Here is a 21,337-nt window from a genome sequence, read left to right as displayed (position 1 = left end):
GAGTTAATATGATACTGAAATGAAAGAGATGGGTCAAACATAACACCGAGATTTCTAACGATACTAGATGGAGTGATTAGAGTGCCAGTAATATCACAAGTAAAGTCAGCGGGAACTTTGGTGGTAAGTGCTGGAGTACCAATGATGATGATCTCGGTTTTTTCCATATTTAGTTTCAGAAAATTAGAGTTAAGCCAAGTTTTAATATCCTGCACGCAAACAGAAATTTTGTCGATTTGGGTGGATAGGGAAGGCCTGCATGATGTAGATTTGGATGTCATCAGCATAAAATGATAGCTAAAGCCGTGACGCTGTAGTATCTGACCCAGTGGTAAAATGTAAATAATAAACAGCAAAGGCCCCAGAACGGAACCCTGGGGGATGCCTTGTTTCAGCGGGGGCAGTAGGGGATCTGAAATCCCGAGCAGAAATGTAAAAGTGTCTGTCATATAGATATGAAGAGAACCAGGAAAGAGCAGTACCAGATATACCCACAGCCGAAAGTCGAGAGATGAGTAAATCATGAGAGATAGTGTCAAAGGCAGAACTGAGGTCTAGTAACAGAAGTAAAGATAGAGAGCCAGTATCGCAAGATAATAAATCATTAACTACCTTTACAAGGGCAGTTTCGGTACTATGTTTTGGACGGAAGCCTGACTGAAATGGATCAAAGAAATTATTTGCCACTAGGAAGGACCGAAGCTGGGCTGCTACAGTACTTTCCAGTAATTTAGCAATAAATGGCAAGTTTGAAATGGGACGATAATTGGATAAAACTGAAGGATCGAGATTGGGTTTTTTGAGAACCGGAGTAACAGCAGTGATTTTAAGTGACTGAGGAAAAGTAGAAGTGACAAGCGAAGCATTTATGAAATGAGAGATGGGTGCAGAAATGACCGAATGACACTGTTTAAAGAGAGAAGTAGGAGCTGGGTCTAGTCGACAGTTAGAGGAGTTGGATTTAGAAATAAGCTCAGAGACAGAGGAAGGATTAGTAAGAGAGAAGCAGGATATGGAATGACCAGAGGGATTAGGCTTAAAGTTAAAATTGATAGTGCTGTTCGAAAAGCCCTGGTGGACGGCAGCCGTCTTGTCTAGAAGATGATTTAGAAAGGAGTAGCAGAATTCAGCTGAACCTGCAGTATCATTAGTTGGGGGTTTGGTAAGTTTATTTACTGTGTCGAATAGTGCTTTTGGCCGGTTACTAGCTTTATTAATCATGGCAGAAACAATACTAGAGCGTGCTAAGTGTAAGGCAGATTTGTAATTTTTGAGATGTTCATGAAAGGCTTGGTGATGAACAGTGAGGCCAGTTTTCCTATAGAGAAGCTCAAGCTCTTGAGGTTGTGAAGGTAGGGGGTAAACCAGGGAGAAGTATGAGTAGAAGGAACAGTTCTAGTCTTAACAGGAGCATGTACAGACAAAATATCAGATAATATGGAGTTCAAATTTGAAAGAATCAGTGAAGGAGAAGATAAATCAAAAACATCAGAAAGATTAGAGGAAGCAATAGAGGAACAAAATGATGTGACGTCAACATTATTACAATTACGGTAGGATATAACAGTCTTTGCAGATTTATCATGTACAGAGGAAAAGATGGAACAAATACCAACACCTGAGGTACAGATCAAATCAAGCATATGACCATGAGAATGAGTAGGAAAATTAACATGCTGAGACAAATTAAAGCAATCAAAAACAGACAGTAGTTGAGTGGTGTTAGAGCAAACAACATCAACATGTATATTAAAGTCACCAAGCAGGAGAACAGGAGAAGACATGGAGCAGGCAAGGGTTAACAGTTCACTAAGTTGGGAAAAAAAGTTTGAAAATGCTTTGGGAGGACGATAGAGCAGAATGATAGTAAGAGAGTCAGCCTTCAGAACCATATATTCAAATGTATCGGTGTCGTGGAAGTCGAGTTGTGTGATATGGAGATTATCACGGTAGATGACAGCGAGACCACCCCCTTTACCATGCAGTCATGGCCTGGACAACTGCTTATATCCATATGGCGTGAGTAAGTTTAACTGCAGGAGGTCATCAGGAACTTGCCAAGTTTCCGTGAGAAACAAAAAGTCAAGCTTATTGTCAGTTATGAGTTCGTTGAGGTAAGGGGCTTTATCCGAGATGGACCGACAGTTCAAAAGAGCAGCGTGACAGTACGAGGCAGATGAATTTGACGACGATGTTAGCTGACAGTTGTTACCAGTGAGATGAATCAGAGAGCGATGTAATGAGCTGTTAGTATGGGATGCACTTGGTTTGGATGATTTCCGACGGTCAGACCAGATGCATGGAAGAGCATCAGGCTTAGAGCGAGAGCTATGCATGAAGATACGTGGGGAGCGATATAAATATCGAGGACGTCGGAGAATCCCTAGCCGCCGACAGTAGTCATTCATCGTCGGGTCGAGGCGCGAGCGACAGTTCAGAGTTCTTAACTGAGACAATGTATATTCAAACTCCATTACAGGCAAAAGGAAAGAGACAAAGCAAAAAAGGAAAGCTATTGCCCGAGGCATTATGGTACTAACAGGTATTGCCAACCAGAGTGAAAGCCACGTTAGCCAAGCCCGAATGTCACATCACAGAAACTGCAAACTAAATGGGACGCAGCATACCCAAATAGCGAGCAGTAGTAACTTATACAGCACAACAGACAGAGCGAGCGGCAACTCACCCAGCCGATGAACCAGACACCGTGGAAGACGTAACAGGGCAGAGAGCTCGCAGCGGCCCGGTGGTAGAACTTAAAAGTACCACGTTCATTAGTATCACTTGCCAAGTCCAAAGACAGGTCCAAAAGCGCCAACAATAAGAGGTGGAGTAGACGAAACAAACAAACAAAAAAAATAGTCCAGCAGAGGGGTGAAAACATACAGAAAAAGCAGTCCAGGTACAGAGCAGCAGCCAAACGCGCACAGCGTTCCCGACCCGGAAGTGATCGATTATCGCAGTCAGTATTGTATTATGTGAGTTTGACAGAATAAACTAAGTTTTATATAACACATGAAAACTAAGTTTTACTTGTAAGTTTCCTCTCCCACATTGATTGCTTCTCTCAAACTTGAACAGACCATGTGCTGCAGTATGCTTCGATAGTGCGTCTGTGTGAGTGCGCAAAGTCTCTCGCCGCAACGCAGGTAAAGAGGGGGAGGGGTTGAGAGTGAATTCTACGGTACACATAATACAAGTTTATTATATTTATTTTTAATTTAGTGTTTCGTCAATGTCCGTGTTAATTTATATAAAAAAAATATTATTCTAAAAAAACTCCACTCTTTTTGTTTGGGGTGGCCAATGGGGTGGCCAGTGTCATTTTAGGGGTGGCCGTGGCCCCCCCTTGCCCCCCCTTGGAGGCGCCACTGCAATCAGGTCAAGTTAATTTTATTTTCTCTATTGCGCCAACAAACTTTTTCAACAAACTATATAGGCTTATGTCATTTATCCTATTTACACGATGACATGTCATTTCTGTCTATACATACATGGTCGCACTCTTTGAATCGCGCACAGCCAAGTTCTGCCCCGACACACACACAGTCATGTACTATTTGTACTGAAGCGCGCGTGACGCTTCCGGTGATTTTAACATCTGCTGTCTCCCTAATGAGGACATAAATACATGAACAGCATCTCCAGAACTGCTCTGAGAGTCACTTCATGAGCATTTGACCGTTTCATTTGAGTAAAACTATCCTCATATCATACACACGCACACAAATGTAAAGGTATTCACGGTAACCCGTCAAAATAAAAGTTCGGTTTAATTTGAAGACATTGCGGCAGAAATATACCACTAATTGTTCAGTACGTAATAGAGCTCCGGCGGTTGATGTCACACAATCTAAACTCCGACATTTTGGAGGCAACCAGGAGAGCGCTAGAGCAGCGGTAGCATTAGTATCGACAGTTGTAGAACAATAATTTTAAACCAGACTATTTAGACCTTACAAACCATTTTAACATGGTGGAAAGCTGCTGTGCGCCAGGATGCCAGAACATGCAGGGGAAAGCTAGGGTTGCCTACCGCCCCATATTAGCCGGGACGTCCCGTATATTGGGCTTAATTTATGTGTCCCGTAAGTGACCTCCTTTGGCCAGTGTAGCGTCAGAACGAGTCAGACAAAACTAAGATTCATTCAGAACATCGAAACATGAGGAGCTGAAATTCCAGGAGAACAGGACAACGTCGTAAAGATTCCTATCTCCGATTTCTGGAGCAAGCCTAACCAACAAGCCTCTTCCAGAACAGCTTGCAACATTTAAGACAAAATAACACTTATTGATAAGTCCAACGTAGGAAGGAGATCGTCAAATTTGGGGTAAATAGTCAAGATTAATGGTCAAAGAGATGGCCATCACATGTGTTCCACAAGAGAAATCACAAGCTTCTTTAGATTGACTTTTCCCCCACACATAGAAGACAAAGACTGAGACTGAAATTCCTTTGTCCAAAGAACATGTCTTTTGATCTCCACAGAACTATACAGAGACTTTCTTTTTCATATGCACGTAAAATCATCCTAAAAGGACATTTCTAGGTGTAACACTATATTATGTATGTAACCCACACATTAGACTATCATGTTTTAAGCACATATTATGTATGTCTTTTAATAACTATTGAATGACTTTAAGGTTTATTCATGTTTGGTATGTATGAGCTTGACAATTCTAGCTTGAAACGTTTCTTCCAACTGATTCTTTGTCAAATGTATCATATTCTGGTTATAGAAATCACATCCAAAATTATACTTTGCAAGAGTGTGTAAAATTCAGACCATGTGACTGATAACATACTGATTTATGATGGAAGGAACAACCCTAGCTAAGATAATAGCCTATCTAATTGGTCAAGACACCAGATGGGATGTGTCCAAAAGCAGAGTTTAAAACCTCAGGACACCATCAAATCTCCCCTTCTTCCTTCTCCTCTTCTTCTTCTCGCCACCGCGTTTTGACGCTGTTTAGCGCTCTTTGAGCGTGCTCTGGCCTACAGGCCAGTTGCTACCTAACACCACGATGAGAAGAAAAACCACCTAGTCTCGTTACTCATTTTATTCTTTTACTTTAGTTTCTTTTCTTTCCGTTGAGTCTCGTGTTCAAAGTTAAGTTTGCCGCAAAGTCCAGCTCCGACTGCACCCGCTTCAAACTTCAACCAGCAACTGACTCAAGACCATCCTCAGCTAATGCCCAACCATTGGCTCCCCAAGACATCACTTCAAAGACTACTGAACTTCCAGCCAATCACCAACTCGGAAAACCCCTTTCCTGCAACGACGACAGAAGGAATCCCTGTAACCAAAGGCAACGCAAGTAAAACAACTCAGATTGTAACTGAACTGGTGCATTTAATATAAATTTTAGCCTCATTGAGAAACTCAATGCGAGGGTTAATTAAGTGATTGATGGTTGTTCAGGTCTATGCGATAGCACATATTGCTATAAACTTGGGATTTCACATTTTCATTCTATAAACTCATCCTTTCTCTCTTTTGCAACGTGTGAATGTGTGAATGCTTGTGTTCATGTTAGATTAGTTTATGTCTTAGGTTTATATAAATAAAGTCGTATTTATATTTAAAGAGAAGTATCTTGTGTTTTGTGCTTACAAGTTAATGTCTTAATCTGCCAATCTTGTTACTGTGCTTATTAATAGTGTTTTCACTATATTTTGGATTTTAATATCCAGTGCAGAGTTGATGTTATACGGCTCGTTCAGTGAATCGCTGCCGACTCAGTGATCAGCCGCAAAACAGTGATTCTGTTCAAATTACCTGTAAAATCATAAATGATTCCCTTTGAGCTAAATTAAAATTATATTTATGTATCAAACCCTACACCAGTTTCTCGCCCCCTCACGCAGTATTCGTTAAATAAATCAGAAAGTCCTGAACAAAACTGTTCAAGGAAGGCTGCAGCATCATCTGTTGGCTCATCGCTCCCGCTTCACAATAAGCGGCACTAGCGCTAATAATGCCAATCCCATCCCTGTTTTTTGACTATAAAGTAAATTTCTATTTTGACAAATACAAACAACGTGATTATTTTTCATGAGTACAATATCCAGCCGCGCAAGAAAACATGCAATCTAGCCGAGACGTGATCAATAAGAGAAGCCGCCTTCCACTACAATATAGAGAAAAAAACATTTGCTGGCTACCTACAAGGACAGCTAGGGTCGATTACATTAGCTAACAACACAGTTAACTTTCCAGTGACGACATTTTTATAGTCTATGATTTTAGCTGGCAGACTCCTGAATATTCATCAAAAAAGTAGATTGCATCCATTTGTACCCCTCCAAGCTTTTGTAGGCTTTTAAAGAGTCTCCGGAGTAACGTTAGGAGGGAAAGTTGATGAGGTAGTTGTACATATCAGGATACTGCAGGTCAGGAAATCTATCCGTTCATATATTAATACACCTTAAAAGCACCCTGGGGGCATTATAGGGATCTGTTATGTTTAATCTATCAGGCTAAGTTTTGCTATGTACAGGTCTATGGCTTTTGAATTAAAGTGTGCAGTGAATTCTGTTGCCTTGAAACTTATGCTGGCGCCGTTCATTTCATATTCGCTCCTGGCTGTTCTTGCCTGCCAGCATGGTGGTGTAAACAGAACGGGTCACGTGACTGCAGGAGCTCTATAGGCTACTACTACTAAAATGATTAAAACCTTATTTTTAAGGAGTAATCATACAATATTTCTTCAGTGTTTTAATTGTAATATTAAATCCCCTATATTTTCAAAAAAGAAAAATATATTTAATTTTTATTATTTAAAAGATAAATTAAATGACTGTTTTATGCATTCAAAATGTAAATACACAACACAGAATTTCTGAGGGGAAAAAAAATTGCAAGGCTAAGAATAAATTAACCCTCTGGTTGTGTTCGGACTCCGGTCACTCTCGTTGTGTTCCCGGTCAAAAATGACCGGACTCCAAACAATTGCTTATAAATCTGTCATTATGCTATATTATCACTAAATATTGGATTCATTCTTTTTGTCAACTTGTTTTCTTTCATTTAGGACTGGTTTTGTGTTTCTATTTGCATCTGATTAATCGTAGGCCTCATTTATCCGAAAGTGGGCCCCCCCTTTTTTGGGGGGAAAAATAATTTTTTATGAATAATTTTCACATTATGAGATAAAAAATTATGAAAATTTGCATGGTTTCTCACACTAGTGTGCTTTAATGATTAATCAAGAAGTTTGGTTTTAAAAGCTTTTATTTTGTACAAAATTGCAAAAAGTCACACTTGTGGTGTTCCCGGTCAAAAATGACCGGACTCCGAACAATTGCCCATAAATATCTCATTTTACTATATTATCACCAAATATTGGATTCAATCTTTTTGTCAACTTGTTTTCTTTCATTTAGGACTGGTTTTGTGTTTCTATTTGCATCTGATTATTTGTAGGCCTCATTTATCTGAAAGTGGGCCCCCCCTTTTTGGGGGGAAAAAATAATTTTTTATGAATAATTTTCACATTATGAGATAAAAAATTATGAAAATTTGCACTGTTTCTCACACTAGTGTGCTTTAATGATTAATCAAGAAGTTTGGTTTTAAATGCTTTTATTTTGTACAAAATTGCACAAAGTCACACTTGTCAAAAATGGCCGGCCATTGAAAGTGAATGGGGAAGAATGAAAGTAAGAGAAACAACTAGTATTCAGGAGCATGTTGTGCTTGCAAACATAAAGGCCTTGGACCTGTGCGTGTGTGGATGCATGTATACTCACGCTATCACACACACACACATCAATGCATACAAACTATTGTGAGTATTACACCTATTTCATCCTACCCTGAACTGCATGCAATATGCTTTTATGAATCTGATATTATAACTCTCTCTCTCTCTCTCTCTCTCTCTCTCTCACACACACACACACACACACACACACATGCTCAAACTGCCTTGTCTTTGGCCTGCATTGACTTCAAAATAGTCTTTTTTCCATCATTTGACCAGAACGTTACATCAACTTCAGCTGGTCCCTCAAAATCAGAAGATTGCTCCTCTTCAGTTGTTGCAAGGTTTTCAGCTTGTTCAGTGATGTTTTCCTCTTCCAATATATCTTGCAATGCATCTTCACTGTAAGATTCATCTTCAGTTGTCCCTTCCTAGGCATTTGTATGCTCTAGCATTTGGTTGTAAACTTTTGTCTACTCTGTGAGAACAAGAAAGCCTCAAAACCTATTGTCATAATGTTTTTCTAGAATGTGGTGAAAGAAAAGATACTTTTGAAGTCAGTGCAGGCTAAAGACAAGGCAGTTTGAGCATGTGTGTGTGTGTGTGTGTGTGTGTGAGAGAGAGAGAGAGAGAGTTATAATATCAGATTCATAACAGCATATTGCATGCAGTTCAGGGTAGGATGAAATAGGTGTAATACTCACAATAGTTTGTATGCATAGATCTGATATTATAACTCTCTCTCTCTCTCTCTCTCTCTCTCTCTCACACACACACACACACACACACACACACATGCTCAAACTGCCTTGTCTTTAGCCTGCACTGACTTCAAAAGAATCTTTTCTTTCACCACATTCTAGACAAAACATTATGACAATAGGTTTTGAGGCCTTCGTGTTCTCACAGAGTAGACAAAAGTTTACAAATAAATGCTAGAGCATACAAATGCCTAGGAAGGGACAACTGAAGATGAATCTTACAGTGAAGATGCATTGCAAGATATATTGGAAGAGGAAAACATCACTGAACAAGCTGAAAACCTTGCAACAACTGAAGAGGAGCAATCTTCTGATTTTGAGGGACCAGCTGAAGTTGATGTAACGTTCTGGTCAAAGGATGGAAAAAAGATTATTTTGAAGTCAATGCAGGCCAAAGACAAGGCAGTTTGAGCATGTGTGTGTGTGTGTGTGTGTGTGTGTGTGTGTGAGAGAGAGTTATAATATCAGATTCATAAATGCATATTGCATGCAGTTCAGGGTAGGATGAAATAGGTGTAATACTCACAATAGTTTGTATGCATTGATGTGTGTGTGTGTGTGTGATAGCGTGAGTATACATGCATCCACACACGCACAGGTCCAAGGCCTTTATGTTTGCAAGCACAACATGCTCCTGAATACTAGTTGTTTCTCTTACTTTCATTCTTCCCCATTCACTTTCAATGGCCGGCCATTTTTGACAAGTGTGACTTTGTGCAATTTTGTACAAAATAAAAGCATTTAAAACCAAACTTCTTGATTAATCATTAAAGCACACTAGTGTGAGAAACAGTGCAATTTTCATAATTTTTATCTCATAATGTGAAAATTATTCATAAAAAATGCTTTTTTCACCCAAAAAAAAGCTACTTTCGGATAAATGAGGCCTACGAATAATCAGATGCAAATAGAAACACAAAACCAGTCCTAAATGAAAGAAAACAAGTTGATAAAAAGATTGAATCCAATATTTGGTGATAATATAGCAAAATGAGAGATTTATGGGCAATTGTTCGGAGTCCGGTCATTTTGACCGAACACCACAAGTGTGACTTTTGCAATTTTGTACAAAATAAAAGCATTTAAAACCAAACTTCTTGATTAATCATTAAAGCACACTAGTGTGATAAACAGTGCAAATCTTTATAATTTTTCGCTTAATATTGTGAAAATTATTCATAAAAAATGTTTTTTTTACTCAAAAAATTAGGTACCTACTCTCAGATAAATTAGGCTTACGATTAATCAGATGCAAATAGAAACACAAAACCAGTCCTAAATGAAAGAAAACAAGTTGACAAAAAGATTGAATCCAATATTTGGTGATAATATAGCATAATTACAGATTTATAAGCAATTTTTTGGAGTCCGGTCATTTTTGACCGGGAACACCACAAGTGTGACTTTTTGCAATTTTGTACAAAATAAAAGCATTTAAAACCAAACTTCTTGATTAATCATTAAAGCACACTAGTGTGATAAACAGTGTAAATTTTATAATTTTTCGTTTAATATTGTGAAAATTATTCATAAAAATAAAAAATTCACTCAAAAATGAGGTACCTACTCTCAGATAAATGAGGCTTACGATTAATCAGATGCAAATAGAAACACAAAACCAGTCCTAAATGAAAGAAAACAAGTTGATAAAAAGAATGAATCCAATATTTAGTGATAATATAGCATAATGACAGATTTATAAGCAGTTGTTTGGAGTCCGGTCATTTTGACCGGGAACACCACAAGTGTGACTTTTGCAATTTTGTACAAAATAAAAGCATTTAAAACCAAACTTCTTGATTAATCATTAAAGCACACTAGTGTGATAAACAGTGCAAATCTTTATAATTTTTCGCTTAATATTGTGAAAATTATTCATAAAAATGTTTTTTACTCAAAAATTAGGTACCTACTCTCAGATAAATTAGGCTTACGATTAATCAGATGCAAATAGAAACACAAAACCAGTCCTAAATGAAAGAAAACAAGTTGACAAAAGATTGAATCCAATATTTGGTGATAATATAGCATAATTACAGATTTATAAGCAATTTTTGAGTCCGGTCATTTTGACCGGGAACACCACAAGTGTGACTTTTGCAATTTTGTACAAAATAAAAGCATTTAAAACCAAACTTCTTGATTAATCATTAAAGCACACTAGTGTGATAAACAGTGTAAATTTTATAATTTTTCGTTTAATATTGTGAAAATTATTCATAAAAATAAAAAATTCACTCAAAAATGAGGTACCTACTCTCAGATAAATGAGGCTTACGATTAATCAGATGCAAATAGAAACACAAAACCAGTCCTAAATGAAAGAAAACAAGTTGATAAAAAGAATGAATCCAATATTTAGTGATAATATAGCATAATGACAGATTTATAAGCAGTTGTTTGGAGTCCGGTCATTTTGACCGGGAACACCACAAGTGTGACTTTTGCAATTTTGTACAAAATAAAAGCATTTAAAACCAAACTTCTTGATTAATCATTAAAGCACACTAGTGTGATAAACAGTGCAAATCTTTATAATTTTTCGCTTAATATTGTGAAAATTATTCATAAAAATGTTTTTTACTCAAAAATTAGGTACCTACTCTCAGATAAATTAGGCTTACGATTAATCAGATGCAAATAGAAACACAAAACCAGTCCTAAATGAAAGAAAACAAGTTGACAAAAGATTGAATCCAATATTTGGTGATAATATAGCATAATTACAGATTTATAAGCAATTTTTGAGTCCGGTCATTTTGACCGGGAACACCACAAGTGTGACTTTTGCAATTTTGTACAAAATAAAAGCATTTAAAACCAAACTTCCTGATTAATCATTAAAGCACACTAGTGTGATAAACAGTGTAAATTTTATAATTTTTCGTTTAATATTGTGAAAATTATTCATAAAAATAAAAAATTCACTCAAAAATGAGGTACCTACTCTCAGATAAATGAGGCTTACGATTAATCAGATGCAAATAGAAACACAAAACCAGTCCTAAATGAAAGAAAACAAGTTGATAAAAAGAATGAATCCAATATTTAGTGATAATATAGCATAATGACAGATTTATAAGCAGTTGTTTGGAGTCCGGTCATTTTTGACCGGGAACACAACAAGTGTTACTAGGTGAAATAAAACCCACAAAAAAATCCGAAAATTCAAAAAAAAATTTTGAGAAGTACTTATACCCTCTGTGAACAAAGTCAGTAAGTTTGAGTCCAATGCGATAACGTTAACTAGTATTTTTGGAAAAAAGAAAATCTTCTTCGGGTCAATTTGACCCGACACAACCAGAGGGTTAAACTTGTTTTTATGCTTTCAAATAATTAGACATGTTAAAACACATAAACTGGTAACAATAAAACATAATGTTGCAAAAAATAAAACATTTCATAGGGCCCTAAACAATTTTTGTTTAACTTTTAATAAATTGATATTAAATTGTTTAAGTTTCATGATTTTAATTTTTGATTGATAAAATTTTATTTAACCATTAAAAAGGAGTCCAGAAAAATTAAAATGGACCCTACAAAGCTGCTTTGACACAATTTGCATTGTAAAAAGCACTATACAAATAATCCTGACTTGACTTGACAAGCTGTTTTATTGAAGTCTTTCTGTGGTTGAAACAAAATGGCATTTATATTTGAATTTCCTGAAAAAAAATATGAGACTTAAACCCTATTCGGACGAGACTAGTTTTACAGGGGGTCGTTAAAGAAATTTGTGTATTCCAGCCTCAACATAATTTTAAACTGATATGGCTTCTGCGTGTAAATAAAGACAAGTGAATTCTATTGACAGAAATAAAACAATACTTCATAATGTTTTTAGATTGTACAAGTATGTCGCCTGAAATATCACCTCTGGACATGTTCTGTTCTCTCCACTGTCTCTGTCTTTTGTCTTCAGTTAATTTTACAGCCCTGCAAAAAAAAATCAGAACAAAACACACAAACATAAATGAAATAAATCTAAATTTCATTAACACATAAGTATTCTGAAGCAGTCAGGTCTACTTTAATGGTAAATACTGAATCTATAAAATCTATTGAATAAGAATCACTGTGATTCCAAGAAAAAATAAAATAAAATCTTAAAACCTGTTTTTATGCTTCTTCCGCACTGTGCCTCGTTTTCAGCTCCTGGTGTCAATTGCATGACTCATTTAAACCTGCAGTTTTTATACATCCGTAACCTTGGCTCCTCCCACAGATATTCATTGGAATGAGGTTCTGTCCAAATCTCTGCAATATAATTCTCATTGATTTTTGTGACAGCATTTTTCTCAATATAATACTGGAATTAGTTCAGTAGGCTATCAGTCGGAATTCCACCCCAACCACTCCCAAGAACCAATATTGAGTATCATACGTCACATATTAACCTGTAATGGACATGTTTTCATGAGGTTCATGATGACATCTTCATTGAGCATATTTGCACATCATTTGCACGGTCGTTTTAAATTTCCCTGCACACAAAAGGTTGTCATGCACCAGTTGTTGACATTAGTACAGCTTTCCACTCCTATTTTCATAAAGGTCACCATGGAAACACCAAATGGTGCTCTCCCAATTTTTTATTTATTTACACATTACAGTAATGTAATACAAAAATAGAAATTATTTTCTTCGTGCAATATTTTTTTCTTAATTTTGAGGTAAAAAGTGATTTACCCCTGAAACCATGTTGACTTTGATTTTGCCGATTAGTAACACCAATTAGAGGCCTGAATGAGCAGAGATATTCTGTTGCTTTCAGAGTCATTTCTGTACAGTCACTGGTTGTGAATAATACAACTAAGTTACGAGCGAGTGCAATGTACAGAAAGTTGCTCTGGATGAAAGTATCTGCATATGCATGAATGTAAATGGGGAATAAATTATACACAGAGAGTGGGCAAGAAACTTTCACCATCATTCAAACGGTTAATGACTTCAGTTCATTAAGTTCACTGACTGACACTGCACTTCACATTATAATCAGTGAAGCTTCATACACAGCATAATCTATTGAATTTACAATAAACAACACAAATATTTAATCTAAGGGTTTTAATTATAAAGATAAATTCAAGGTTATTTGTATAGTGCTTTTCACAATAATAAGCAACAGAAAATAACCAAAAAAAAAAAAAAAAAGAAGGCCCAGCTCCCGAGCACAACTGCAGGATGTTCTTACAGAACGACCAGGCTCCTCCTCAAACAAAGAACAAACATCTTAAATTCACAGTCCCAAATTTGGAACAGGTGCAGATCATTAGCTGGTAGCCTATAAAAACCACAGCCATATTGCCCTGCAGCCCAAGACTGGTTGCCCACTGGAGCTGGAGTTGAGCAGGGTTGAGCCTGGTCAGTACTTGGATGGGAGACCTCCTGAGAAAACTAGGTTGCTGCTGGAAGAGATATTAGTGAGACCAGTAGGGGGTGCTCACCCTGAGGTCTGTGTGGGTCCTAACGCCCCAGTAGAGTGACGGGGACACTATACTGTAAAAAGCACGTCCTTCAGATGAGTCATTAAACCGAGGTCCTGACTATCTGTGGTCGTTAAAAAAACCCAATGCACTTTGACACATGTAACCCCGGTGTCCTGGCCAAATTCCCTCCACTAGCCCTTGTCAATCATGGCCTTCTAAAACCCCATCCACTTGATTGGCTTTATTAGTCTCTCTCCTCTCCACCTGTATCTGGTGTGTGGTGATGGCATGTCCGAATCCATTTTTGCTAGTTAAACAACAGAAAAAAACGGTTGGTGCGCCAGGTGCATGGTCTAAAAGGGTTGTACCTTTTCACTTAATGAGTCATGGATGTGTTTTGGGCATAACTTGCAATAAAGCAACCAGAGTCTCATCTTCCATTCCCTTTAAAAGCCAGTAATGCTTTCACCATGGCAGATTCGTTATTTACACGGCAAAATTTGCAAGAGCAAAGACTGAATGCTTCTCCAGAGAGGAAACAGATCTGCTCGTGTGTGAGGTTAAAGTGTACACAATAATAATCCTTTAAATTGTAATTCTTTCATTTTTAATATTTGGCATGTTTCTGTGCTGCTGTGTGTCCCTGTGTGTATAATAAATAGAATGCACATGCATTGTGCTCCCACCTGTAGGCGAATATTACTAATATGGCCTTTAAATAAATAAATAAATAAATACTGCACCATTGACTTTAGACCAGGTTATAGTTGGTCAATGGTGCATTCCATTTCAGTTGCCTCAAAATAGCAATGAACCAACAATGCGCCTGAACACCTTGTTTTCAGATGAACACACCCATGGGCAAACAGATGGATGCAAGTGCGTTTGCTATTTAAACAACATGGCACAGGACATGAAAATGATAATTGCGTCAGGCTGAAACTAGCAAAAAAAAAAGGCGTGATAGGGCCCTTAATGTCTTAAGCTCTATAAACTCTCCCGCATTTCCCAAAAGCATCATCAGCCTAAGTTGATTGTAGCTCCATTGGTGACAATGGTTCTACAATCAACTTAAGCTCACGATGCTTTTGGTAAATGCAGCCCAGGATGCTGATGAATGAAAAATTAAATGTGACAGTCAGGGCCGGCCCAAGCCTTTATGGGGCCCGAATTTTACTTGGGGGCCCCTCGGTGCCGCCAATATGACTGGTTATTGTTAAAGCTTGATTATTCACACACTATAAATCTAACACACCCATTTTCAGTTTTGTTTGTTGTAGCTGTGTTGCTTACATCATACCATTGTCTGCCTGGCATTTTTTTAACCCTTCTGTGATTTTTAATTGTAACAGTTGCAAACTTACAAGAGTGATCAGGTGTTAATTTGCACTTTAACATTCAACATCTTAAAGTATTAAGTGGCATACTTAATGTGGTGTGCTGAATAGCTAAATAAACCAGCAGACAATGCATTTACAGAACAGAATGTTATTTTAACAACATAAATATTGATCAAAGTTTTACTTTTATTACAAGTCACTTTTTTATAATAAATATTAAACACAGCAGAGAGCATCTGTACATATAAAACAACTCTTAATCTATATCTAGCTAATTGCGGCATAATTATATTGGAATATAATAGCAAAGACCCGAAATGTAAATAATGTTAAGCTGTTATCAGTTTATGAAACAGAAACTTATTTTTATTACAAAAATATATACCAAGGAAATTTATTTATACGCAGAAGACAAAAACTTTAATCCAAAACCAAGTAAAATGTTATATTAAGTCTATATGTCTATTTGCTGATGTTTTAATGTTCAATCATGAACTTCCCTAAAACAAAAAAATACCCTACCTAGGCTATGCTAATTAACTGAGGGGGTCTGATCTCAAGGCAACTATGGTCACAAATTTTGTCGTTGCCAATAGAGTTAAATGGAAATAACGACCATAGTTAGCTAACGATGATTTGAGAAACGCACCCCTGATTGAAAACCCCCATGTTGAATTTGTCCCCCCTCCACCCCCAAAACGTGACTGATTTTAACTCTTTGACATGCCACGCTTTGGCTGGCACTGAGCCAGAGAAAGACAAGCTCAGAAAGAAGAAAAAGAAAAAAGAAAGACGGGCTCAGTGCTTTTCATATTTCATACCTGTTCAGTGTTTTCAAACGAATAAAGTTTATTTTCGGTTTCAGGCATTTAAATACACTTCAATTAAGAAATAAAGACATTTCGTTTGTTAATAGGCAACACACTGATTTCTATGGAAAGCGGCAATAATAATCCTTTCAATTAATGGACGACGTGTTTTATTCCTATCAAATACACATTGTGTAGGTTACTGCAGAGTTTACTCTGTTTTTCTCCCAGCTAACTGGTCACTTACTTTCGTGTATTTTGGGAGTAATAGGTGAATTTACGTGATGTTATTCTGACAGATCCACACGGCAGCGTCTAGTGCATATAATCAACATGGTCATCATTGTGCTCTACTCTTGGGGGCCATCTGGTGGCCACAGTGGCCCTAAGCAGCCGCATAGTTCGCTTATGCCTTGGGCCGGCTCTGGTGACAGTATCTACTCACATTATTCTCTTTGACATGTCTTCTGCTGGAATCACAGTCACATATGTCAGTTCCTAAACATGGAAAACAATAAATTATACATGTGAAAGACATCTGGAACTACGTTGTAGAGATAATAAAATGAAACATTGACCTTCCTGAACTGATTTTGCATGTAAGCAAATCTGTGTTGGCTGTTACAGTGGCTGTGATTTGTGCTCTTATTTAAAGTGATTGTGATGGGATGGATGTTGTTACTATAACCCCCTCTGCTGAAGAATAGGAAGAGCACACTACAGGTTTAGCTGTGGCCATCACCAGCTGGTTAATGATTAACTTGATTGCTTCACTTGAAAGTAGAGCATACAGTGGCGTAGGAATCAGGGTCCGTGTAAATCTGAGTATCATTCGTTCATTCGTTTTTTTATTTAATATTGAAAGTAGAAAAATGAGAAAACGGCTATTTTCCGGTTTTTCTTTTTTCCAAAAAAACAAAAAACGAGAATTCATCTTAAATTTTCATTTTTCGTTCAGGGATAGAAAAATTAATAAACAGCTTGAACATTCGATTTCTACACATGGGCGGGAGTCAAACGCCCCTTTCTGCTTATTGGTCAGCCAAAGATCAAACCGCGTCATCATCAGTTCTTCCGCATTACCAGGCAGCAGAATAATAGTCCTCTGCTGCTGCAGTTTGACGGATTCCTAACGCATTTATTGCAACTACATTTAATATTTTTTCATCAAACAGACTAATGAATAGCTCGACACAACTCACACCGGGACAGAGTCTAGATAGGGCTTTCTTCTGTGTAGAGCAGCGGTTCTTAAAGAGACAGCTCTCACAATGGGTCCAAGTGAAGTCATTTAATATGTGCCCACTGCAGCTCGGTATATCATACACAACAATTTAAGATATTAGAAGACATGTTTGTCGTAAGAGTTTTATAGTAACATAGCATATGTTACATGATGATGATGAATTTGTAAGTACAGTACCGCCGCTCCCTAGACGCAGAGTACGCAGTTTGCGTAGGGCACCATCTCCCAAGGGGGCACCATCCCAGAAAACACAGAACGTTGTGAGGACGTCACCAGTTCGTCGTCCTTTGGTCAGCGCGACATTACTTTATGGCGACGTTGTGAGGATGTCGTGGTAAAGTTCCATTTTTTAGAATCTTGGCTGACGTTCCAGAAACATTGTGTGCACGTCCTCAAAAGACGTCGCTTGTTAGTCCCGTGAAGAACGTTGTAGCGACGTGGTCAGCTGGTCTCATGGTAACTTTTCATATTATTGCACTACATGTATTATCATGTTAAGATACCATTTGGATAGCCTATATTTTGGGAAATATACTGAATTCATCAAGCAATTTAAAATATGGCATGAATTATTATATTTGTAGATATATGTGTCATCAAATTAAGGACAAAACAAAAACCAAATAGTTTTCTCAGCAAATGGTGACCATTGTTAATGACATGTTTGTGAATGACTGAGAATGAGATTTCAGCCGCGCGTGTCATTGTCTGCGAGAGTGCGCGTGCCTGTCATTAACGGTCAACTTCCAGCAGAAGGACACGGAGGAAAAGGTAAGCGCTACAAATCTACTTGTATTCATCGTTTTTACTGATATATAACATTAGATGTCACCAAAGATGAGTAGTGTTTTGTATTTTTTGTAGGTTTTCCAGTTTAATTTAATTAATAAATGCCCTGTTCGGTTAATTAGCTCACAAGCAGTCTCATGAGGCGGTCTGAGGTAACGTTAACCGTTAAAACATTGAGGTAAAATTTTATACCTTTCTTTTAGTTATTTGAAATTTAACACGATAAACTATACAGTATTCACTTTCAAATTCTTTAAACTTTAACTGTAGTAAAGTTAATTATGTTTGACTGTCTGCCGTTCGCACTAGTCGATGATGCTCATGCTAGCCATACTGTAAACTTGAATATAAACCGCTGTATAAAGTTTAATTAGACCGAGGCTGCAGAAATCATGTTCAGTGTGTGGGATTAATAATTTCCGCCTTTCCCCCTCAAGTGACAGGCCTGTAAATTGTGTCATCTGCTCGTTAATGGTGTTAATGGTGTTTTTTACATGCATGCTTTTTATGCTAGTTTAATTCTCAAATAGATCTGATACTTTAGTTTCAACAAATCTTTAATAAACAAATGGTTCACTTTTCTTTAGGTCCTGACTGCCACCAGTTGAGTCAATGATTCAGTGAGTTGCTTGTAAGAAAATATGCTCATTTGTTACAACCTTGTATTATAAATGTTTTATTCATTGCTATTTTATTCATTTATTCAAGTGTTTTTTTTTAGAGACAGTCTGGGCAGCAGCAACAAGACAACTATTACAAGTAGAGATGGGTTTCAATAACTGGTACTACTTTGCTTCCTGACTTGTTCAGTACTGAAAAATGGATATAAGCTACAGGAGTATAGTATAGTATATAGTATAGTAGAGTATAGTGCTGCTATCAGTATTTTAGTAACGTTGATTCATTACCCCTTTAGACACAACCACATATCATCCAAACCATCTCCAAGTGGATGGCAGCAAGGATCCAGGATCAAGAGATCATTCATCATGAAGACTGTTCCATAGGAAGCAGCGAATCCTGGGTGAAAAACTAAACCTGGTTGTTTCAGCATCACTCAGGCAAGTCAAAATACATTTAAATTGATTTCAGTAGGTTATATGTTTCAGATCATCCTGACCATTCTGTTGTCCTGGATTTGAAGACATGCTGGAACTGTATTTCTCGTGGCTGAAAGATTTGTGCAGCGGTATCCAGACATATAAACACCCTTGCTGGACCCACACGACTAAATGCTCTGGAGGTGAGACAGGTAATCCACAGGGTTGGATTTAGGGATTCAGCGAAACCAATTTTTCAAAACCGATCCGATACCGAAAATTCAGAGTATTTGCCAATACCGATCAGGGCTCGAAATGAACTTTTTTACTTGGTAGCACTGGTGCTCCCAACTTTAAAAAGTTAGGAGCACCAGCAAAAATGTAGGAGCACCCCCCAAAAATTAATGAGCACCATAACTACGAATTATATATGAACAGATTTCATCTTTACATTCTTAACTTTAATGCAGATTGGTTAATATATTAGCTGTCAGTCACCCAGTCACTTCTTTCCACTGTCAGGTGACAGGGAGCTATAATTGAGAAAATTGAGTGTTTAATCTTATCATTATACATTACTGACACTCTATCCTCCAATTTGATACTGTTAAGTGCTTTGACACAATCTGTATTGTTAAAAGCACTATATAAAAAAAGATTACTTGACTTGACCGCGGGAAATTCAAAGGGCTGAAGAAGAGAGAAAATGAAAAGAAACACTGACAGATTTATTTCGTAAACCACCGAAGTTAATCTGATATCTGACAATATTTTGCTTGTGTTATTGTGCTGATCTTGTGTTATTGTGCTGGTAGTCTAGCTGATTTTGATATTCTTCATAGTCTGTGTGGTGGTCAGTTCACAGCAGTGATTGAAATTAATCTTTTCCAATAAGTTTAAATTGATTTTTACCTTTTATGGTCATTTTCACAATTAAGCCATTTACAATAATATTCACTTCTTGTTTATTGAACTGTTGTATAAAATCAATATCACATTTGTAATCATGCTGATTTTTGGAGGAAAAAAACGGCACCGTTCGTGTGATATTAACTGTATGAGATGATATAAAGCCCTTGAATTTTGTTATGCATTTTAATAGAGTGAATCATGCAGTGAAAAAAAGCACTCTAAATACGCGCACTAGTTCAACCTACTAGACTTCATCACGTCATGTATGCGTGCATTCTCTGTAGGTGTTTGGTTTGGTTTTTGCAATATACTCAATAATGTCAAATCACACATCGTTAAAACAACAATTACGATATTATCGCAGCCCCTTACGTGAGCATCCTGACAATTTTTAAAAGCCTTAACGATTGAACCAGATGATCCTAAACGTTTTGCCACACACTTGTCCCTGCATTTCTCAGCCAACGCCCAAGACATCCCTTCAACGACTACTGAACTTCCAGCCAATCACCAACTCGGGAAAACCCCTTACCTGCAACGACGACGACAAAAGGGAATCCCTGTAACACAAAGGCAACGCAAGCAAGTACCTCCAGATTCTGGCTGAACTGGTGCTTTTAATCTAAATTTTAGCCTCATTGAGAAACTCAATGCGAGGGTTAATTAAGTGACTGATGGTTGTTCAGGTCTATGCAATAGAACATATTGTTATAAACTTGGGATTTCACTTTCTCATTCTCTAAACTCCTCCTTTCTCTCTTTCTGCAACGTACACTGTAAAAAATGTACCGTAGAATTTACAGGATGTTACTGGCAAAAAAGTTGCCAATAAAATCTTGTAAAAATGATGTTAATTGCTGTAAAATGCATTACAGTATAATACTGCAAAGCAAATCACAGTTAATTGCTGTATGTGAAATACAGTAATTTGTAGTATTTTTACAGTAACATTGAATTAAACTTGTAGTTTATATTACAGCAATATTTTGTAATCTCACTAAAGTACAGTATTTACCTGGCCAATAAAATCCTGTAAATACCCCTAAATCCAAGATGATGTTGTAATAATTTAACAATGAAAATGCTGCAAAGAATAATTTTAACAGTAAACTGTAAAATACTGATTTAAATTAATTATCATGAGAACTATCTTAATACATTTACAAATGAATAAAACCAAGTCAAAGATGTTGCAAATAAATATTTATTAAAACTGGCAGAAAGACATTGCAAGGCTTTTACTGGTAAAAATAAAAATGTCAGTCTTTCAACAGTTAAAATCGTATCATAAAAATAAC

The 21,337-nt window shown here is 37.1% G+C and overlaps 1 protein-coding gene across 3 annotated transcripts in view; it reads left to right on the top strand.

The window, feature by feature from the left end:
- Positions 1 to 21,337, top strand: part of LOC131536168 (butyrophilin subfamily 1 member A1-like) — a 293,670-nt gene that overhangs the window by 209,903 nt on the left and 62,430 nt on the right. The gene's annotated exons all lie outside the window — the stretch shown is intronic.

The sequence above is a fragment of the Onychostoma macrolepis genome, chromosome 03, assembly GCF_012432095.1.
Source record: "Onychostoma macrolepis isolate SWU-2019 chromosome 03, ASM1243209v1, whole genome shotgun sequence".
NCBI classification, from domain to species: domain Eukaryota; kingdom Metazoa; phylum Chordata; class Actinopteri; order Cypriniformes; family Cyprinidae; genus Onychostoma; species Onychostoma macrolepis.
This window is presented reverse-complemented; position numbering and strand designations above follow the sequence as displayed.